Consider the following 24121-nt stretch of genomic DNA (forward strand, 5'->3'; position numbering starts at 1 on the left):
GGGGCACCACCTACACACAGTAGTCTCTTCATGGTCTCGTTTGGCATGTGGTTTTGTGTTGGGGAATACGTCGCTGCTCTCTGCTCGGAGGTCGAGACGGTGTCTCGTTGGATGCGGCAGGGAGCCGATGCGAGTAGAACCACAATGCCAAATCAAATGTACAATCGTGTTTTGTATAGTGGGAAATAAAGTAGTCGTAAAGTCATACTGAGTCCTCCTGCCTGAAACAAGCGGAGCTGGTTCATGAAGGAGGACGTGAGACATAGCGCGCCACTAGCAACGCGTCATTTTATGTGCAGGGCACTCCCTCCTAATAGGGCGGGGTATATAAGGGGTTCCCGGCATATGCATCGCTAGTGCGACATAGACTTCAGTCTTCCTGCTGCCTCCGCCTCCCCGGCCTCCACCCTTGGTTCTGTTTCCTGTTTCAGGGGGAATGCGTTGCTGCTCTCTGCTCGGAGGTCGAGACGGTGTCTCGTTGGATGCGGCAGGGAGCCGATGCGAGCAAAACCACAATGCCAAATCAAATATACAATCGTGTTTTGTATAGTGGGAAATAAAGTAGTCGTAAAGTCATACTGAGTCCTCCTGCCTGAACCAAATTCAGATCCCTCGTTTTAGTATTTAATGATTTATTTGGGACGTCAAGGACTTCTAGTGCAGCGGGTAGAATATTAGCCAGTTCCAGAGCTGTGTTTGGGGTTATGCAGCGGCTAGTAAAAATATTCTTAGTGCCTCCAAGGCTCTGGCAGAGGTCCATTTTGAAGGTGACCAGGCAATGGTCTGATAATATAGGATTGTGGGGGTGGACAATGACGTCACTAATCTTAATTCCCCGCGTGAGAACTAAATCCAATGTATGCGAGTGAAGATGGGTAGGTTTGGAAACCACCTGAGTGAGACCTGTGGAATACATTAGAGCAGTAAAGGCCTTAGTTAAAGGATCTTTTGGGTCATCCACATGAATGTTAAAATCACCCATAATCAAGACGTTATCAGTATATGTCACAAGATCAGCACTAAAATCAGCAAATTCCTCCAGGAAGAGGGAATACGGGCCGGGGGGCCGGTATAGAGTAACTATACAAAATGAGGGAGGGGGGCCAGGAGTAGTAGCATTATTCCTTTTTAAAATAGTTGGTGGTTTCATGCAAATTATTTCAAATGATTTAAAGGTATTTACAGATTTTAGGCTGAGGTTGAAGCTAGCTTTATATATCATAGCAACACCACCACCTTTCTTTGATACACGAGGGATGTGTGAGTACGCAAAATCCGGAGGCGATGCTTCATTCAGGGGGGAATATTCATCAGGTTTTAACCAGGTTTCGGTGAGTCCAATCAAGTCCAGGCTGTATTCAGACATTAGATCATTAATCAAAACGGCCTTTGTGGATAGAGATCTGATGTTTAGGAGCCCAACATTCCAGTATGGGTTTTTGGCAGATTTAGACGTAGATAATTCTTCTGAGAAGGTGGCACTGTCATCAGAAAACTTAGTAGGAAGTGCAACGGGGGAGCAAGGCTGAATACATATTAAATTGGTATAATTCCTAATACTTGAAGGCCGAAATTTAGAGAAAGGGCGGGGGACCGACACCGTCTCAATGGGAGAAACGACATCAGCAACCTCACTGACTACACTACAAGCTAGGCTATCGGGCCCCCAACAGCTCACAGCATACCTATCAGACTCTCTAAGAGACTGTGGCCCGGCTTGTTCTAGTGAGTGTCAGGCCTGCTCTAAAATAGCTTCAATATTCCTAGACAATAGGAAAGCACCTCTCCAGCTCGGATGGAGCCCGTCACTTTTCAACAAGCCAGGTTTGGCCCAGAAACAAGACCAATTATCTACAAATCCTAAACCCTGTTCTGAACAGAAGCGAGCCAACCAGCGGTTAAGAGAGACAAGTCTGCTGTAGATCTCGTCAGTCCCCCTAACATGTAGTGGTCCAGAGACTATTACTCGATGCCGACACATCTTTTGGGCAAGGTCACATGCCCGAGCTATATTAACCTTCGTGACCTCTGACTGCCTTAGCCTAACATCATTGGTGCCGACATGAATGACAATATTCTCATACCTATCATCAGTGCGTGCGCCATGTGCCTTAGCTTGGGCCTTTGCCTTAGCCCTAGTGCTAGCCAGCACCCTGAGATTAGCTTCTATGTCGGTAGCTCTGGCCCCAGGTACACAGTAAACTGTCGCTGGTTGCTCCAATCTAATGTTACGAGTGATGGAGTCACCGATCACTAACGTCTGAGGAGTCCCACTCCCACCATGCTGCAAAGGTGAAACCGGTGGGGCTGATCTTGAGTCCTCCCTAGCGCTAGGACTCCCTGCCAGTGATGTTGCGCCAGTCGCATCTAAAGTTACTAGCATACGTTCTTCCTCAAGCGACTGAACGCGACTCTCTAACAGAGTCAACTTTTCGAGCAAAATGACACATGTAGGACAATGTGAGTGGGTGTGAGACATTATAGTTAACTTACGTTAAGAGTTTATGCCAGCCAGGGAAATCCGTCAAGAGCGTTGAGTTGGCTAGTTCAACAGGAGTGTCGGGCTCCAAGGAAGAAATCCGCGAAGAAAGCCGCGCCGAGTAAACCTATAAGTAAGATAGTACATGTATAGGTTAAATCGGGAAGGACAAAATAAATGAATAAATTAAGTAATATATATATATATATTCGATTAACAGGGAGCAAGAACAAAAGCTTGGGAAAAGTTTGGAGCAGTAGCTCAGGAGCAGCGTGGTGGCAGCAGGAAGCACGTCACAATCACCATTTCATGCCATTTTCAGAGATTAGCAATTAATTGCGATTTTCTATCATTTAAAAAAAACATTATTGAAAAAGTAAAGGGTGTGGAAGTAGTCCAGACATTATTAGAATAATCTGTTGTATATTTGAGATTTATTGACACAAGTTTGAAAAAGATATTGAGTTTAGTGAAGATTTCATGCTATTTTCAGAGATTAGCGATTTTCTATCATTCTTTTAAAAACATTATTGAAAAAGTAAAGGCGGTGGAAGTATACCAGACATTGTTGGAATACTCTGCTGTTTGAGGTTTTATAGTCATAAAATCATTATAAAAGTCATAATTTCTCAAAATTGTATGGGTAATTTTCACCCGGTCCCTAACTCGACGCTGCAAAGTAGCGTCTTCTGAATGTGAAACGAATGTCGAATAGGTGTGGGAAAATAAACAATAAATAAATATATATCATAGAGAACAAAGGTTGTGGCCTTGCCGAAGGCAAAGCACACCCAATAATAAGAATACGTAGAAACACAGGCAGGCAACTGTAGATTATCAAATCCTTTCTCCTTGTTCTCATTCAGCTCAGGTAAATCAGCGATTTGCTGATGTTCCCTTTTGTGCTCGACCCCAGCTCGTATCCGCGAGCACGTTTCCAGGCAACTTTTCTTGACGTAAACAAATAAATGGGGTGCTAGTTTAGCCATTTCTGATTGGTTTCAAACAGCAAAAATCAGGAAAAATGATTATGATTCAACTTTATTGTCATTACACAAGTACAGGTACAAGGCAACGAAATTCAGTTTAGGTCTAACCAGAAGTGCAATAGCAGCAAGTGCAGGATATACAGTGTAGTGCAATAAAGTATGGACAGAAGCTATCCGAAAAAAGTGTAAAAGTGCAGTGGAAAGTGATTGCATATTACAGTTAGAAGTACGTTGCAAAATGCAAATGTAAACATTTGGTACTGTAAATAACAAAAATGATTGAATGAAATGAAAAAATGATCCATCCATCCATCATCTTCCACTTATCCGGGGGTCGGGTCGCAGGGGCAGCAACCTAAGCAGGGAGGCCCAGACTTCCCTCTCCCCGGCCACTTCCACCAGCTCTTCCTGGGGGACCCCGAGGCGTTCCCAGGCCAGCCGAGAGACATAGTCCCTCCAGCGTGTCCTGGGTCTTCCCCGGGGCCTCTTCCCAGTGGGACATGCCCAGAACACCTCACCAGGGAGGCATCCAGGAGGCATCCTTATCAGATGCCCAAGCCACCTCAACTGGCCCCTCTCGACGCGGAGGAGCAGCGGTTCTACTCTGAGCCCCTCCCGGATGACCGAGCTTCTCACCCTATCTCTAAGGGAGAGCCCAGACACCCTGCAGAGAAAACTCATTTCGTCCGCTTGTATTCGCAATCTCGTTCTTTCGGTCACTACCCACAGTTCGTGACCATAGGTGAGGGTAGGAACTTAGATCGACTGGTAAATAGAGAGCTTCGCCTTTCGACTCAGCTCCTTCTTCACCACGACGGACCGATGCAGAGCCCGCATCACTGTGGACGCCGCACCGATCCGCCTGTCGATCTCGCGCTCCATCCTTCCCTCACTCGTGAAAAAGACCCCGAGATACTTGAACTCCTCCGCTTGGGACAAGATCTCCTCCCTGACCCAGAGATTGCACTCCACCCTTTTCCGGTCGATAACCATGGCCTCAGATTTGGAGGTGCTGATTCCCATCCCAGCCGCTTCGCATTCGGTTGCGAACCGCTCCAGTGAGAGCTGAAGGTCACGGCCCGATGAAGTCAACAGGACCACATCATCTGCAAAAAGCAGCGACCCGATCCTGAGGTCACCAAACCGGACCCCCTCAACGCCCTGGCTGTGCCTAGAAATTCTGTCCATATAAGTTATGAACAGAATCGGTGACAAAGGGCAGCCCTGGCGGAGTCCAACCCTCACCGGGAATAAGTTTGACTTACTACCGGCAATGCGGACCAAACTCTGGCACCAGTCGTACAGGGACCAAACATCCCCGATCAGGGAGTCCGGTACCTCGTACTCCCGAAGCACCCCCCACATGAGCCCCCGAAGGACACGGTCAAACGCCTTTTCCAAATCCACAAAACATGTGTAGACTGGTTGGGTGAACTCCCATGCACCCTCCAGAACCCTGCTGAGGGTATATAGCTGGTCCACAGTTCCAAGGCCAGGACGAAAACCACATTGCTCCTCCTGAATCCTGAAAAAAAAAATATATTAAAAAGCTAGTAGTATGAGCCAGGTTCGAGAATCAAAAAAAATTATTGGGGGAGATAGTTTTAGGTATGTTGACTGGAGTTAATAGAATAAAAACGACCGGACGAGTCGGGTAGCAAATCGTAAATGCAATACCACCTACATCCACCTGGGCCGTTGCCTCAAGTCGAGGGGCGGGGGCCTGAATAAAAACGACCGGACGAGTCGGGTAGCAAATCGGAAATGCAATACCACCTACATCTGATTAAGCCCCATTTTACAAAATTTGGTTGCAGTTTCACCAGAGTTCCACTGGGGGTGATCGTGGGCGAGTGCAAAATGAATGACAGTCTATGGAGCTAGACAGCTAAATTAGTCTCTTTCGCCTGATTGTCGTTGAGAAATCTCAGATTTGATTGTAGTTCAACATTGTGGAGTCAGGTGGCTGAGCGGTGAGGGAGTCGGACTAGTAATCCGAAGGTTGCCAGTTCGATTCCCGGTCATGCCAACTGACGTTGTGTCCTTGGGCAAGGCACTTCACCCTACTTGCCTCGGGGGAATGTCCCTGTACTTACTGTAAGTCGCTCTGGATAAGAGCGTCTGCTAAATGTAACATGTATTATAGGTCGAAGTTGAATTTGAGTTGAGTGAACGAGTACTTATGTCCTTTCGATTTCTTACAGGTTGAGTCATTATTGCCCATAACACACTAGCATTCTGCTAATGCTGATTGTATGACGTCATTGACATTTTAAAAGGCTTTTTAGAACAAAAAAGCGACTTCTAACACCCAGAAGTGTGTATTTTCTTTGCCTCCCTTTTCGAATGCAACATTCAAATTACAAGACAAAATTTATATCCTGAGACAGTGGATTTTGAGGGGTATAGCTCCATAGACCTCCATTCATTCTGCACTCGCCTGTGAGCATGGACGGCGCTAGGGAGGGGCTTGCAGGTGCTTCAGCACCCCCATGAAAGACCAAAGTACCCCGATAGCACCCCCCAAAAAATGGTTCATTTATTAATAGTATTCATATATAATATAAATATAATTGCGCAGCTACCCCTGTCAATTATCTAGCACCACCTCAGCAGGGCCGGATTACCATACGGGCAACCGGGGCAGTTGCCCAGGGGCCTCCGGCCACTAGGGGGCCCCCGACAACGTGTCATGTAACATGTATTTATGCCACTGAAATAAATTAAAATTAGCAAGTCAACTGTCCAATGTTTACACACTCACTGTTTAAGCGCGACAAATTGACCAATTAAATCGTGTGAATATTTTACGAGTGGTAAAGGCTGACAAAATTAAGAAAAAAAATGTAGCTAGACAGCGAAGAAAAGAATGGATGGACTCACTCCTAGCGCTAGTGGGTACGTTAAACTAGGGTGACCAGATTAGATTTTGTGAAAAAGAGGACACTTTGTCGCGTCGATGGGGGACGGGGGGTGCTGGTCGTGTATTGCATGCCGCACTATCTGATCAAAATGACAGTTCTCTCTACAGTCAGAGCTCGCGCAAGAAGGTGGAACGTAAGGGAGATACCTTTTCCAAAACTTGTAAGGGCCTAATAGTTTGTGAAAGACCCAGAGAAACAAAAATATCCGACGAGGCAAAATCCCAGACAATTTTGGAATCCCTGCCGGACGCATTTTTTAGGTCTCGAAAAGAGGACATGTCCGGGTAAAAGAGGACATCTGGTCACCATAGTTAAGCGAAAGCATTAAAAGGTGAAAGAAGCGAGTGGAGCAGCTTTTTTTCAAAGTGTGACTTATATCAAAAGCTTTTTTATAAAGGAGGTTGCTAGTTGCTCGTCAGGGAGGGCACCTGTTGCTAGTGCTAGCTCGTCTGGTAATGTTAGCAATGAGGCTGATTTTGAGACCACCAGTCCGGCTTGCGAGCCGGCCCGAGCTGCCGGTGTTATAGCCTAACTGGTTTTCGATTAAAGGGGTCATTGATTGCAAAACTGAATTGACTTTGTCACAGTTGAATAACGACAGTTCAGTGGGTAAAATGGACATACAGTGAACCTCAAAGTCCATTGACACCTCTCTCCTATGCAAATCTCACAATTAAAAAATGTAGCTGTAAAACGGTATGTTTTGAAAAAGCTCTGGTCTGTACCCTTGTCACGCCCCAAAATTTGCTGCGCGCTGCTCAGTGTACAGAATTACAAAGAAGAATGTTTTTCAAGGATATTGAAAATGGACTACGGTCGTAAATGCAGTGTTCCAGGCTGTACAGGGAATGCTCAGTTACACATTTGCTCGAACCATTTCACCGAGGACAGTTTTGAAAACCTGGGACAATATAAAGCAGGATTTGCTATGAAGCTGCTGCTGAAAGGAGGTGCTGTTCCGACCTTATGTTCATCACAACCGCAAGCTGTAGTATGGTTTTGTCGCTAACAGTTATTAGCAATGCTAACATATCCTGCCTGTATCTAGCATCGGTAGATCGTGTGATGATTTAGTTTATTGGCAATGGGGCTAACGTTATTTCATGTTCCTGACTGTGTTCATTCGAATAAATAACCCGTGTTGTAAATCTACAATTCACGATGCATGTTTGTCCGATCTTTGTCAGGTTATTTTATTTTTCAGCAAGATAGCTAGAGCTAACTGAAGCTGAGTTGAATCACGATAGTTTGGTTGCTAGAGCTAAGCTGTAACTTTACTCACCGAAGTCGATCCCGTTTGCTTCAACAACAGAAGTGGAAACAACTAATGTTATAATTTCAAAAGATATCTAGTCAATTTGTTGAAAACAGTGTTGTGTAGCCACTTTTATTTGTACGTTTTTATTTCAAGTCTCCACCTTCGATGTTTCAGTGAGTGCTGTTGGCCGTGTTGCGTCTTTGCGCCGCAGCTTCACTCGTTGTAAACCAACCAATCAGCACGCAGCTCATTTATATATTCATGAGCATACCATAAAAGGGAGAAAACCTCAATTTTTTTAACAGGGCTATTTCACAGGGTACATATGGGCTCATAGAACAGCACCCGGGCCACTTTCAGCGAATATGAAAGTAAGTGAGCACTACATTACAGCCATTCACGACTAAATAAATGGAGGCTAAGAAAATGGGGGGGGGGGCTATCCACTGCAAACACGTATCATATTCTCATGTAGGTTAGTGCATGACATGTGCACCAGCCACCAGCAGATACTATTTTAACCCTCGTGCTGCCTTCGGGTCACATGACCCAAAGGTTCATAACGAACCATCGTTGTGTTTACCCAATTTTACCCAATACAAAAACAAATAAAAATATTTTTCTTTTAACCATTCCAATGTGGGGGGTCTGAGACAGCCCGACAGTTAAAAGAAAATGCTTCACTTTGTTTTTGTATGAGGTAAATTTGTCGCAATACGACGGTGGGTCACAATGACTGATGGGTCAGAATGACCCGAAGATAACACAAGGGTTAAAAGAAATTCCTGCATTAAAATAATGTATCATGACAGTTTGTATGATTTGGTCATTTATTATCACACTAGCATTTAATTATCATGGCAAACAATTTCACTGCACTAAACTGTAAGTGTAAATGTAAAGTGAAAATAACAAAACCAGGGGGACCTCCTGGGGGACTTCAATGCTCATGTGGGCAATGACAGTGAGACCTGGAGGGGCGTGATTGGGAGGAACGGCCCCCCCAATCTGAACCTGAGCGGTGTTTTGTTGTTGGACTTCTGTGCTAGACACGGCTTGTCCATAACGAACACCATGTTCAAGCATAAGGGTGTCCATATGTGCACTTGGCACATATGGTCTCAGTTCGATGATAGACTTTGTAGTCGTGTCGTCGGATCTGAGGCCGAATGTCTTGGACACTCGGGTGAGGAGGGGGGCGGAGCTGTCAACTGATCACCACCTGGTGGTGAGTTGGCTACGATGGTGGGGGAAGACGCCGGTCAGGCCTGGCAGGCCCAAACATAATGTGAGGGTCTGCTGGGAACGGCTGGCAGAATCCCCTGTCAGAAGGAGCTTCAACTCCCACCTCCGGGAGAGCTTTGACCATGTCTCGGGGGGGGCCGGGGGCATTGAGTCTGAATGGGCCATGTTCCGGGCCTCCATTGTTGAGGCGGCTGACCGGAGCTGCGGACGCAAGGCGGTCGGTGCATGTCGCGGTGGTAACCCTCGGACTCGGTGGTGGACGCCGGAGGTGAGGGAAGCCGTCAAGCTGAAGAAGGAGGCCTATCGGACTTTGTTGGCTGGTAGGACTCCAGAGGCAGCTGATGTGTACCGGCAGGCCAAGCGGAATGCGGCTTTGGCGGTCGCGGAGGCAAAAACCCGGGCGTGGGAGGAGTTCGGCGAGGCCATGGAGAATGACTTCCGAACGGCTTCGAAAAGGTTCTGGACCACCATCCGGCGACTCAGGAGGGGGAAGCAGTGCACTGTCAACACTGTATATGGTGGGGATGGTGCGCTGCTGACCTCGATGGGGGACGTCCTGGATCGGTGGAAGGAATACTTTGAAGACCTCCTTAATCCCACCAACACGCGTTCCGACGTGGAGGCAGAGTCTGGGGACATTGGGGGCGGCCCTTCTATCTCTGGGGCTGAGGTCGCCGAGGTGGTTGAAAAGCTCCGCGGTGGCAAGGCCCCTGGGGTGGATGAGGTCCGCCCGGAGTTCCTTAAGGCTCTGGATGTTGTAGGGCTGTCTTGGTTGGCACGACTCTGCAACATCGCGTGGACATCAGGGACAGTGCCTCTGGACTGGCAGACCGGGGTGGTGGTTCCCCTCTTTAAAAAGGGGGACCGGAGGGTGTACTCCAACTTTAGGGGGATCTCACTCCTCAGCCTCCCTGGGAAAGTCTATTCAGGGGTGCTGGAGAGGAGGGTCCGTCGGATTGTCGAACCTTGGATTCAGGAGGAGCAATGTGGTTTTCGTCCTGGCCGTGGAACTGTGGACCAGCTCTATACCCTCGGCAGGGTTCTGGAGGGTGCATGGGAGTTCGCCCAACCAGTCTACACATGTTTTGTGGATTTGGAAAAGGCGTTCGACCGTGTCCCTCGGGGGCTCATGTGGGGGGTGCTCCGGTAGTACGGGGTACCGGACTCCCTGATCGGGGCTGTTCGGTCCCTGTACGACCGGTGCCAGAGTTTGGTCCGCATTGCCGGTAGTAAGTCGAACTTGTTCCCGGTGAGGGTTGGACTCCGCCAGGGCTGCCCTTTGTCACCGATTCTGTTCATAACTTATATGGACAGAATTTCTAGGCGCAGCCAGGGCATTGAGGGGGTCCGGTTTGGGGACCTCAGGATCGGGTCGCTGCTTTTTGCGGATGATGTGGTCCTGTTGGCTTCATCAGGCCGTGACCTCCAGCTCTCACTGGAGCGGTTCGTAACCGAATGCGAAGCGGCTGGGATGGGAATCAGCACCTCCAAATCTGAGGCCATGGTTATCGACCGGAAAAAGGTGGAGTGCAATCTCCGGGTCGGGGAGGAGATCTTGTCCCAAGTGGAGGAGTTCAAGTATCTCGGGGTCTTGTTCACGAGTGAGGGAAGGATGGAGCGCGAGATCGACAGGCGGATCGGTGCGGCGTCCGCAGTGATGCGGGCTCTGCATCGGTCCGTTGTGGAGAAGGAGGAGCTGAGTCGAAAGGCGAAGCTCTCTATTTACCAGTCGATCTACGTTCCTACCCTCACCTATGGTCACGAACTGTGGGTAGTGACCGAAAGAACGAGATCGCGAATACAAGCGGCCGAAATGAGTTTTCTCCGCAGGGTGTCCGGGCTCTCCCTTAGAGATAGGGTGAGAAGCTCGATCATCCGGGAGGGGCTCAGAGTAGAACCGCTGCTCCTCCGCGTCGAGAGGGGCCAGTTGAGGTGGCTTGGGCATCTGATAAGGATGCCTCCTGGACGCCTCCCTGGTGAGGTGTTCTGGGCATGTCCCACTGGGAAGAGGCCCCGGGGAAGACCCAGGACACGCTGGAGGGACTATGTCTCTCGGCTGGCCTGGGAACGCCTCGGGGTCCCCCAGGAAGAGCTGGTGGAAGGATCCAAAGACTCGTAGAAAGAGCGAGTCGGGAAATGAACGAATCGTTTGTTTCCTCTAGCTACTAATACAAAGCCTATGCAGGTCACGTGAAAAATGATCCAAAGACTCGTAGAAAGACAGAGTCGGGAAATGAACAAATCGTTCTTTTCCTCTAGCTACCAGTACAGAGCCTATGCCGGTCACGTGAAAAATGATCCAAAGACTCGTACCCGAAGACCGAGTCGGGAAATGAACGAATCATTTCTGTTTACTTGGACGAGCCTATGCTCGTCCCGATGCGCGGCCACGAGAAAATGAACGAATCACTCTTTGAGAGGACTCGTTACTCCCGAGTCCTTGTAAGGATTCGTTCAAAATGAACGAATCATTCACGAACGACACATCACTACTTTATAGCTTCAACATGTAACATTTTTGGCTGAAGTCAGAAGGAGCTGGGGGGGCACGGCATAACAAGTCAGAAGGCGCTGGGGGGGCGCGGCAGAAATCTGTACCCCTGCACCCCCTTGGATCCGGCCCTAATACCAAAAGGCTAATATTTTAATTACATTCAATATTTGGCTTGCGAATAGGTTGACAACGCTACAACGATATTAGCCGAATAATTACATTGCTAATGCTAATAATTAGGCCTAGCTATATCTCTCAATACCAGTTGCCACTTGTGTTTGTCCTCTTGAAAATTAATCGGTAAGCTTGGCACATTTGGCAGAATCCTCCTCCAATGCCTTTCTTTTTTCCATCCTGGCTTTTTCAGCCCCTCCTGGCCTCTTCCTCCCATCCATCCTCCCTGACGCGTATCATTACACATCCCAGTATCACATAATTTCGTGAAACAGTCACGAAAAATAATCTAATATTTTGTGACACGTTCACGTAATTGGCACTTTATTCGTGACTATGCCACATTTCGTCAACCAGTGCATTTCAATGGAGAGAATATTCTGTGACCTCGGCACATTTTAATTAACCAATTCATTTCAATGGAGCAACACGATGGGGACATTTTTTCGTGTTCATTTAAAGGAGACATGACATGCTGTTTTTGGATGCTTTTATATAGGCCTTAATGGTCCCCTAATACTGTATCAGAAGTCTCTTTCCCGAAATTCAGCCTTGGTGCAGAATTACAGCCACTACTGTTCTGTCGTGGTAATCGTAATAAGACCAGGTAGAGTCAGAGTTGGATTCATTGTCTCTTCACTTCACTCGCTTGCATACAACACAGTATACATACATTTCCCCTGATGCAATGCGGGGGTTGTACTACGGATGTCAGCGAGGAACATAATACATAACAACTCCTCCCCCCTTAAATGAAAAGTACCACCTTGAAATGCAACAAATAACAAACCCCACTTACAGACTAACTCTACCCATAACCACACTACCTTAATCTTATGTGTGTGTGTTCCTAGGCTATGCTACGGAAATGAGGGTAGACTGCCTCAAATCCCGACATCACCCTGGGGATTATTCTGCCCCACAGCACTGGGTATGTCACCTATCTAATACCTCAACCAGTCCAGTGGTCGGTGTTCCCTGACTGGATACCGACGAACAGACAAGTCTCTGGGTGAGGATACACCGGGGTTGACAGGCAGTGGCACCGGCGCAGATGGAGATGACATAGACTCAGCCATTGGAGAAACTGGGTCTAGCACGACTGTGGCAGACTCTGGAATTTGTGCTGGCACACTGATGGTAGCAGGTACCTCAGTGGGAAGTGGTGGCACTGGTTGTGGACACCCCCCAGGTGACGACAACACTGGAGTTGCTGCTCCCTGTAGCAGTTGATCTGTGTGTCTCCTCCAGACCCTGTCCTCAGTTGTTTGGATCGTGTAAGACACAGGACCCGTCTGTGCAATAATTGTGCCTGGAACCCATTTTGCACCACTTGTATAATTACGCGCCATCACCGGGTCTCCAGGACAGAATACTTTGTCTCTTGCCGTCTTCTGCCGCCTTTGTATCTGCGCCTGTTGTTCACGCCACACCACCGACTTAGTCTTGGGAGGTTTCAGAAGATCGAAGCTGGTACGCAAACGTCTTTTCATCAGAAGGGTTGATGGACTCTATTTCGTCATGCCATGTGGCACATTCCTGTATGACAACAACAAAGCGTGCAGTCGTTCATTGAGGGAACCTTGTCCTTGTGAAGCCTTGAGTGAGTGTTTCATGCTCTGAATAAATCTTTCTGCTAATCCGTTAGTAGCGGGGTGATATGGAGCAGACCGTATGTGTTGAATTCCGTGCCTTTCAAGGAACTTGGCAAGATCCTCAGAGACAAACTGCGGACCATTGTCACTCACCTGCTGTTCTGGAAAACCAAAACGACTGAACATTTCCGCCAGCTTCTCAATCGTTTTCTGGGCTGTGGTTGATCTCATAATTGCAACTTCTGGCCACTTACTATGTGCATCCATAGCTACCAGCAACATCCTCTCTTCAAATGGCCCGGCAAAATCGATATGTATCCATTGCCATGCTTCCTCAGGCCAGTCCCATGGGTGCAGAGGGGCCAACGGTGGTGTGTTGCGGACGCTCTGACATGAGCCACAAGACTTCACCCTGTCTTCAATATGACCATTGAGTCCTGGCCACCAGAAGTAGCTCCTCGCGAGTTCTTTCATGCGAACCATTCCACAGTGCTCTGAATGTAACTGTTGTAGCAGCGCTTCCCTCAGCTTTGGTGGAATGATTACCCTCTGCCCCCATAACAGACATCCTGCTTGGACCGAAAGTTCCGTCATCCTTGAGAGATACGGTTTCAGTTCTGCTAAACTCTCCACTTTCCTTCCACTCACCACGACATCAATCATCTTAGAGAGCACAGGGTCATTTCTGCTCTGATGTCTCACCTGTGTACAGGTGATTGGTGTCCCGTCTACCTGCTGGAAGTAGAAGATGTCTGCTTGCTCAGACATGACATGAGTGTCAGGCAATGGCAGTCTGGAGAGACCATCAGCATTTGAGTGCAGTTCAGACTTCCGGTACTTAATGTCATAGGTGTGAGCGGAGAGAATCAATGCATCCGACTCGCAGCCAACGACGGAATCCCGGTGTGTGGCCCAAAAATAGTGGTAAGAGGACGATGATCTGTTAGCAGAGTGAACTTCCTCCCAAACAGGTATTGGTGGAACTTCCGGACACCAAAAACTATCCCTAGGGCCTCCCTCTCTATTAGGGCGTAGTTGCTTTCGGCCCGGTTGAGTGAGCGTGACGCAAACGCTATTGGTCTTTCCTCACTATTTGCCAGAACATGTGACACCACGGCACCTACGCCATACGGCGATGCATCACAGGCTAATTGTAGCGGAAGTGAGGGGTCAAAGTGTATCAATGCCTCTGATTTCACTAAAGCTTCTTTGGTTTGTGCAAACACCTGCTCACATTGAGCTGTCCATTTCCACACCTTGTCTTGGCACAAAAGCTGATGGAGTGGCTTCAACATGGATGCCAGATTAGGAATAAACTTCCCATAATAATTAAGCAGACCAAGATAGGAACGTAGTTGACTTACATTTTGAGGCGCTGGGGCCCCAGTGATGGCTCGGACCTTTGATGGAGCTTTGTGCAAGCCTTGGGCATCAATCACATGCCCCAAGTACTCCACAGAAGATTTAAAGAATTCACATTTAGCCTTGCGGACTCTGAGTCCATATGCTTTCAGTCTTTGTAGGGTGTCCTCAAGATTTCTCAAGTGCTCTTCCTCAGTCTTCCCCGTGACTAAGATATCGTCCAGGTAGCACTGTACTCCAGACAGACCACTCAAGACCTGATCCATCGCTCGCTGAAACAAAGACGGGGCAGATGTGATCCCAAAAGGCAGACGGAAGTATCTGTATAGCCCCTTATGAGTGTTGATGGTCAGCTGCTGTCGTGACTGCTCCGCGACATGCATCTGCAGGTATGCCTGGCTCAGGTCAATTTTGCTGAATTGTATTCCTCCTGCTAGGCCAGCAAACAGATCCTCGGTGAGAGGGAGTGGATATTGTTCCACTTCCAACACCGGGTTAACTGTCACCTTGAAATCCCCACAAATTCTGAGCGCGCCGTTCTTTTTCATTACAGGAACTATGGGCGTTGCCCATTCACTCACACTGACTAAGAGCATAGGGCACTGCTCTGGCTTTCATGAACCTTGGTTTGCTACCAGCCTTCAGATCTAATTTAGTCATGATATCCTTCATGCTTCCCAGCTCGTCTTTAAACACCTCTGCGTACTTCTCTAAGACGGTGGTTAGACCTGGCTCCGCCTTGGTGCTCATGAAGATGGTTTACCAGTCAAAACACATCTTTTCCAGCCATGCACGACCACAGAGAGATGGAAAATTGCCTTGCACGATGTAGAGCGGCAATGTAGCTGTTTGTTTATTCAGTTGGACCCCTACCTCAACTAAGCTGCTGACTGGCACTGTTTCACCAGTGTAGGTCTTTAAGAGGATGTTAGACCTTTTTAACGGCAGATGTTTTAATGCCTTCTTGTAGACGCGGTCTGATACAATTGACACTGCTGCCCCAGTGTCAATCTCCATGGGAGTGGGTTGCCCTTCCAATAATGGAGTAACAGAGTACCCCTGTGACCCTCCCTTAATGGTCAGTATGTGAACTCTCCGATCATCTGAGCTGCTACTATCTCCAGATGAGTCATTCTGGTAACCCACATTATACACCCCTTTCTTCTTCCAAACCCGTTTTGGTGGCTGAGGCTCTCTTTTACTGTTGGTGACCCTTCTACTCTGGCAAGCACGTTCGATGTGACCCTTCTTCCCGCACTTCCTACAATCTAGGTCCTTGCTCCAGCATTCAGATGCTACATGTCCCATCTTATCACACCTGTAGCATTTGATGTGCTTTTCATAAGTGTCACTTGCAATCTTATGCAGTGTGGTACTTGAACTCAGCTGATGGGCCTCTTTAGCTGCCATCTCCATGGACACGCTTATTTCCACGGCTCTGTCTAGTGTCAATGCCTTTTCCGTAAGCAATCTCTTCTGTATGGCTTCACTCCTGAGACCACACACCAGTCTGTCTCTTATTACTTCGCTTAGTGACTCTTTAAATTCACAATGCTCAGCTAGCCTTTTCATGGTAGCAACAAACATATTCACGGACTCCCCCTCCTCCTGATTCCTCTTATGGAAACGGAAACGTTCCGCTATGGTCAATGGTTGTGGCGAGAAGTGCCTTGCCAATGTTTGCACAATCATTTACATTTACATTTATTCATTTAGCAGACACCATGCGCTAATGTTTACAATGGATGTATCGCAATGGCTGTAGCCCCGTTGCTGTAAGATGCCTCGAATTTGCCCATTCTCATCTGATAACCCTGGTTTGCAGAGGTACACACTCAGTCATTTCAATGAGGGGAAAGGCGAATATCGCGCGCGCCATAACACCAACAGCAGAACGGTTATCCAAATAACAAAGAAGTGTACAACACTCATGTTACAGCATGTGTATTCACACACATACTTGATGCTATCTACCTTTCCATTAGTGACAGTAACTCAGCTGTTAGCTGCAGAGCTAATGTTACATCCACATTCTAAGGGTAGCAAGCTAGGTAACCATATACAGTAAAGCTACAAAATGATATAGCGTTAGTAAACTTACTTGTCCGAGGTTAGTAGCTGGACGAAGGAGAGTTAGTACTGATCCAGAATTTAATTTCAGCAAGGCCAGTTTTGTATTAGCTCAAGTTGAGGAAACAGTCGTGGCTGAAGTGTTTGGCGCAGACATACAAAACAAATGCGCCTACAACAGAAGTTGTGTAGGCGCATTTCCAGAGAAAATAAAATTAAGATACTGGGTCTTCAGAGGCTCGGATGAAGTAACTGTAAAAAGATTTTTGTTTTCCTTTGTACATCCAAACTGAGCAAATGTAATGCTTTGTTCGTTTGCAAGCCATGTCTCTCGAGGATAAAAACACTTGCACGGTCGTATCTCAGTTTCTTATGGGCGGGCCAGATTCTCTGGGCGGGCAAAGCAGAGAGGGGAGGTAACCTTCCTCTTTGTTACGTCACAAAGAGGAGATTTTCAAACAAAGCAATTGAGCTTTCATTTTCTGAAAGGCGGAGAAGAACACCCAGGGCTTGGTTTACACCGATCGAAAATTCTAGCCACTGGGGGACCAAAGGCAGGCTAGGGGAACTCATATTAATGTTAAATAACCTCCTAAAGTGAAGTTTTCATGTCATGTCACCTTTAAGGTTTTGTTCCAATTTTTAAGCGATAAAAAACGAGTTCATAGAATAACTTGCCGTGTTCTTTTTTAAGAGGTAGGTGAAATAGACTACATAGCCACAACAGAGACAGTGTGGTAGATGGATTCTTCAGAGCCATTCCTCCATCCACCTATCTAGCTATTGGTGAAGCTGGGCAGTACACCACCCAAGAGCAAGGTACGCTTCTTTTACCCTGTTATAATACTAAGATTTTGAATTGGTTATTTTTGATTATCAGTTGAAGAGCAAATGTGAACTTCACTTGTCCTGGTACAGTATGTTTCTGTGTTCCGTTTGCATGATTAGTTGAATATACGTGTTTCTAACATATTTTTTTGCAGCTTGCATTTTACCCACAGTGTGTGCTCCTAAATTATGTTCCTGTGAGGTCGCCAACGTCACTGTGTTGGATGGAAAAGCAGTAATCCTCATTACCATGAATGGTAAAGCAAGAAATTCCCCTCATTTAACATTCTTTAGATAGTGTATGTACACAAAGTATAGATTGTTGACATTATATACTAATTTTTCTACTAATACTACTGATACTAATATCTGCATGCAAAAGTGGACCCCAGAAGTCAAGGACCTGATCAAAAGTGGTTACTGGCCAGCTACAACACTTTCACAGACCCTATACTCTCTTGACCTCCTAAGTTCATTCCAGGAGCTGAAGGGGATCTCTCCAGGCTTGTCCAGGCAGGCCTTCACAAAATAGCTTGAACATCGCACACAGCGTGCTGGAAGAGTAAGTGTAAAAGAGAAAAGCATATCAGCCGTCTTTTGTATTCTCTTGTTATGAATTGCTGTAATTTTATTTATTTATTATATTTCAGTACCGGTCAAATCAATGGGGATGCATTGCAGCAGAGCTTTCTGGAGTTTGATTACTGTTCCTTTCAGAAAGAGCAGCTCTGCTGTGTGACCCCATTCACCTGTCCAGCCTGCACACCACAAACAGTTGCTGTGTCAGTGGATGGTAACCACAAGCTTTACCACTTTCGGCGATCAGGAAGGTGAGTTTGGTATCTAATTAAAATACATTTCAATTACAACTCAAATGGTTTACGCAATTTACATTATTGTTTTTTCTCTAGCTCTGATGAAGCTGCACTTTTTGATGGGCTGTTCCTTGCGAAGGACAGCGAGGTGGCAAGTTTTGTTGACCTCATCCACAGTGCTGTAAAAAGTGTATGTTTTTACCACACACAAGTGTTAAGCTAATACAAAGTTTTAGATTTCATTGTTATTGAATGTATTTGTTTATGAATTGTCTTCACAGACACAAGTGAGGGGCACGTGTGGTGCCTCACAGTGGACAGCCGCAAGGGAGACTTCCAGGAGGCCCAACAAGCTGGATGAGGAAGGGGTTGAGGTGGCTGTGTGTCGCCACGGATATTTGCTGAAAGGCCTCAGCATGTACAGGGGGGAGATATTTGCATACCCACTGTATCTACAGAAAGAGCTACATGCCACCGAAAACATCAGGTTCTTTGCAATGGACGTTGCCTGCAAATACTGGCCCTACCTAGAGAAGGTGGCCGGTGTTGTTTCATCTCTCCAGGGGCTCCTTGATATGAAGCCCTTCCTCAGCATCATGCATGCTAGAGCCCATGCCACAAAGTGTGAGGTATGCATCTGTTAACATTTTGCTATGTTACATTATAAAGGAAGTAGATTGAGAACATTCAACCAAAATATAAATGTTCATAGTATTTAGTTCCCCAACATTGTCATTGTTACCCCTATCAGATCAAATGGAGTGGAAGGAACCAGAGCGGAGCAGGCACAACCGCCGGTGAAGAAGTTGAGCAAGTCAACAGTTTCCTCTCCCGTTGTGCCCTGACAACCAAGTACATGTCCAAATCAGGTTGGCTACTTTTACAACTAATTAAGTATCTGTTCTCTTCTTAGATTGCTCTTAAATTTGCCACATAACCACATCCTTTTTCTTACAACAGCACGTGTGGACATGCTGACAGTCCATGCTATAGTGTGGAACAGGTACAAGGGTGAAACTTCACCAGGCCCTCTCCACAAGATATGTGAAGGTAGTCATGTTAGCTGTCTTATTGTATTTTGTGTGTGCGTCCACTTCTGTGGGGAAATCTATATGGTGGTTCCAAAGAAATCCCACAGTTGAATAGTAATATTTAATTATTATTATTATAAAACAGACTTGTCAAAGGGCTGTGGTTGAGGCAGCAAAAATGTCAGAGCTCAAGGCGTAGCTACATTGCTCCGACCAGTTGGCACTGAAGTGGGTTGCTGATATTCAGGATTGGTCAGTTAGCGGTAAGGATGGCACCCCTCCCGTGAGCCCTTTTTTAGGCATAATCTGTCAGGGTGTGAGGTGGGGTAGGACCCAAATGCAAGGGAGTTGCGAGGCATTGCGATGAACAGAGGGTTTATTGTCAAAAACGGGAAAACAGCTAGGGTACTCACACGGACAGGTAGTAAGGACAAGACAAAGACTGGACACAAAACAGAAACCTAAATACACAGAACCAAACGACACACAGGTAGACACAATGACGCTAACGAGAACGAGACACAGGTGAAGACAATGACAGGGAAACCAAAAACAGGGGGGCACGGCTGTGGCCGTGACATAATCTGTGTTGTAGGCAGCAGCACTACACTTTGTTACTGACTGTTCAAGCTTAACTACACATTAAAGTACACAACATTCAAAATGACTACTGTGATACGTAATATTCTACGTAACATTGCCAAAATACGAACATTTCTCTCAAAGGATGATGCTGAAAAACTAATACATGCATTTGTTACGTCCCGATTGGACTATTGCAATGTGTTGTTCTCTGGCCTCCCAATTACCCACCTAAAACATTTACAGCGGGTGCAAAATGCTGATGCTAGACTATTGACCAGAACAAGAAAGTTTGATCACATAACATCTACTCTTGTCTCTCTACACTGGCTCCCTATCCAAGCCAGAGCTGACTTCAAAGTTCTACTACTAACCTACAAATCTCTGCATGGATTGGCACCACTGTACCTCTCCGGTCTCCTTGCACCCTATTGCCCCGCAAGGACACTTAGATCTCAAGATGCAGGCTATCTGGTGGTTCCCAAAATTAAGAAAAAAACAGCTGGAGGTAGGGCGTTCTCATATAGAGCACCTCTTCTCTGGAACAAATTACCTGTCTCAATTAAGGAGTCTGATACTGTTTCGACATTTAAAATTAGGTTAAAAACGTTATTGTTTAGTCAATTCTACGACTGTTAAAGGTAAGTATGTTACTAGTTGGAGGCAACGGGGGACGGGTTGTTTCCATCCTTATTCTATAAGTATAACTTATTTTAGAGTTCTCTTCCCCTGGAACAGATTTCATGTTCCAACCGAGGGGGGCTGTCGCTGTCTTGGTGTGTGGGGCTGCATCAAATACCCCTTTTTTGCTCTGTTAAATTGCTGCACCAGTCCACACTTGACCGGTGGGGATCTCATTCTATTATGACTGTAACTGTTAGCTGCACCTGGCATTCTCTAATCCCTGCTCTCCTCTCTCTGTCCCCCCCCCCACACACATCCCTTATGGTGTGGTTTGAGTTGTCAGCACCTGCCTGGTCGTCGGTCGGCCAACGCTGGACCTGGTCGCGAGTCTTCTGGTCTTGTCCTACATCTATAAAGTTGAACAATGGATTTTGGTGTTTCAAAACCCATCGACACTGTATGACTATGTTTAGCCTGTGTTCTGCTCCTCTCTCTCACCAACCATCTCTGGAGGAGGGGATCCCTCTCTGAATTGCTCCTCCCAAGGTTTCTTAAATCTTTTCTCCTGTTGAGAGTTTTTCCTTGTCTTCCTTGAGGGTTTAGGTTGGTTTAGGGGCAGTTCTATGGGCGTATGTGAAGCCCTCTGTGACATGCTTGCGTGTAAAAAGGGCTATACAAATAAATTAGATTTGATAATAGACAACATACACCGAATGCTTTTTCATTACATACGTATTTTTTTGTAGAGAAAACCAGTACCACAAACCCTGATCTTCGGGCTCTGCAGCAGTCCATTGAGGGGCTTCATATGAGTGTGCATGCACGAAAACAAAGCCTCTACCGTCAGAATGGTATGTGGGCATTCTTTTCTTTAAAAAGACTTAGATTAAGATATACAAATCTATGAATTATGAAGAACATAATCAAATGACATTACAGATCATTTCATAAAGATACAATTGTCTCACACCAGTTGGAACTCTTCTGATTTTTTACAGACAGCAACAAGCTTCGTCATCGCATACGCTGTAGGTTGGCAGAGGATAAAAGGCGGCTTTTTGAGCAGGTCTCAAAATACAATGGCATGGTACCTGAAGATGTCAACATCAATGTGGCTGTGTTAGAGGGGTCGCTGGCTGGATCGAGTGCAGAGTCACTGCTATGGCCATGGGGGGTGCTTTGCAATGGTATGTGTCTTTTTAGAAGTGTCCCTAAAGGTATCAACTTTTTATTTGTATCTCTACAGTCTACAAAAATTACAAAACAACAGATGTACTGTACTTATTTCTTAAATTATTTAGAATCAGTAGTGTCCATTGCTTAGAAAAAGAGGATGCATGATCAACATAGGCTGACCACACGCCTGCAAGAGGAGAGGACCATCCTGATCTGTGAGATGGCCCAACACTGCACCTGGCCACTGTCCTCAGTACAAAGATTGCAGAAGAGGGTAATACTGAGCAATATAAGTTTAGGGGAAAAAATCTGCAGATTTGACATACATTGAGACACTTTAATGAGGTTCTGCATATTGTCTTGCTACATTTAAATTGACATTTAGTCATTTAGCAGACGCTCTTATCCAGAGCGACTTACAGTAAGTACAGGGACATTCCCCCCGAGGCAAGTAGGGTGAAGTGCCTTGCCCAAGGACACAACGTCATTTTGCACGGCCGGGAATCGAACCAGTGACCTTCTGATTATTGGCCCGATTCTCTAACTGCTCAGCCAACTGACTCCCCTTAAATTGTTAGGGGTGGAAAATAATGGACTACGTTGTCTACTGCAACTAAGACTGTCAGAAGTGGAGGGAAAATTGCAGCTGGTTCTCCAGTACTACAAGGCAGCTGTAGGTCAACAGGCCTTTCTCCTTGGCGATGTGGGAGAGGAAGAGGAATGTGACAGGATGGGCAGCGATGAAGAGAGTGAGGAGGACGAGGCTGAAGAAGGTATTATTTAATGCGGTGATCCACTTTCCTGCATGATTTAGCTTCAGAAAAATAACTTCATAAACCACAATCACTCAAACGCTCTCTCTTTCTCCCTCTATCTCTGTCCTACTCTCTGTTCTCCTCAGATGTAAGCTGCTAAAAGATGAGGGGCGGTGGTAGCAGACAATGTGGATGGACTGTCCCCTTAGCAGAACTATCTCTGTTCAAATAAACTTACAGTTAAAATTACAGACTGGTCATTTCTTTGTCAGTAGGCAAACGTACACAATTAGCAGGGGATCAAATAATATTTCAGCTATATAAATGATTCCTTATTAAATTATACAAGCTTACATATATGGCACGCGAAATATGTGAAAATTGAGACACAGTTTTTCGTGCAGTTTATACGCGAATTCCTCCCATTCTTTCTATCAACAGAAAATGCCTCTAAATAACACGCAGAACGTCATCCAACGCTTTATATCGATTACATGTCATCATCCGGACTCGGATTTTACGGAAATTCCCGATCTAGAAGCTTCCAAATACTTTTTTATAGGCCTACTTTTTTTTCACCTCAAACACCTTCAAATAACAAACAGCAATTATTATTTGCCTATAAACTGCACGCAAATAGGGATCCTCCCAACGGGTCCCTGATCTAGCTGAAAGCTAATGATAGCTAACTGTCATTCTTTAAAACAGCTATAACCAACTAATCTTGCCATAGGCTCCACCATGATTAGGGTGACCAGAAGCATGACCCAAGGAGGACACTGCAGAAAATACCCACAAGCTGAAATGAATGTCAAGAAATGTGTGAGTCACACAAAAGAGGCAGTGTGGAAGCTGAACTGCATCATCTAACAACGCTAAGAGCTGAAATACAATGCGGGAGAAGCTGAAAGCTGAACTGTTAAACAGAAGAAGAAGTAGGCCTAGGCTAGCTAGTCATAAAAAGAATATTATAGTCTCATCAGCTGAAATTATAGTTGGGATAGTAATAGCAGTAGCAGATGTGTGCATTGAGTGCGTTTAATCGGCTTTCTTAGTAGGATTCAATGTGTTGATGGAATGAAACATACAGCAGTAGGGCCGATACAGGAAGACACGGCGACACTTGTTGCAGAAGGGTGATGGTGTAAGTTTTGTCCGTGGAGCATACAACTATTAATAAAAAAGAATCATGTAGACGCGTTTATTGAGTAATCGCATAACTAATTACACATGTAAACGGAGTAATCGTATTATTGGCATAAACCGACAATTGCTAGTAATCGGGTTTCTCATGGTCAAGTAAACGTACCAATCACCTGTGTGAGAGACTGAGTGGTGCGTGTCTGTCGTTACGGTGATGGTGCAGCTATGAATGATTGCTAACGCGCTGAGGGCAGAGAATAAGAGAAATGTAGCTATAATCCACACCTCAAACAAGATAACCTAGACGCAAAACTGTACGTCCAATCCAAAAAATAAGGATATTTTCCGAGACCCAAGACTCTGCCTAAAACAGAGATATTCTTTATATGTCTGTGCAGTCAGAAATACGACTCTACCTGCAGTTTCGAAAACGTGTTCCTTTTGCTTTCCTGGTGCGTGTTTGTTTGGTTGCCACGGTGATGGCGCAGCTGTGATGGCTAACGAGCTAGGCAGAGAGAAAAACGAACATTTACCTAGCATCCACACCTCAAACAAGTTGACCTAGACGCAAAACTAT

The 24121-nt window shown here is 46.2% G+C and overlaps 1 long non-coding RNA gene across 1 annotated transcript; it reads left to right on the forward strand.

Moving 5' to 3' along the window:
* The first annotated feature begins 20856 nt into the window (after positions 1-20856).
* On the forward strand, positions 20857-22622 carry LOC136950957 (uncharacterized). The gene is made up of 5 exons (XR_010877528.1): positions 20857-21016; positions 21217-21321; positions 21469-21657; positions 21801-22419; positions 22548-22622. It is a non-coding gene; the product is annotated as an uncharacterized lncRNA (long non-coding RNA).
* Positions 22623-24121: the final 1499 nt, after the last annotated feature.

Source organism: Osmerus mordax, chromosome 10, assembly GCF_038355195.1.
Source record: "Osmerus mordax isolate fOsmMor3 chromosome 10, fOsmMor3.pri, whole genome shotgun sequence".
In the NCBI taxonomy this organism is placed as follows: Eukaryota; Metazoa; Chordata; class Actinopteri; order Osmeriformes; family Osmeridae; genus Osmerus; species Osmerus mordax.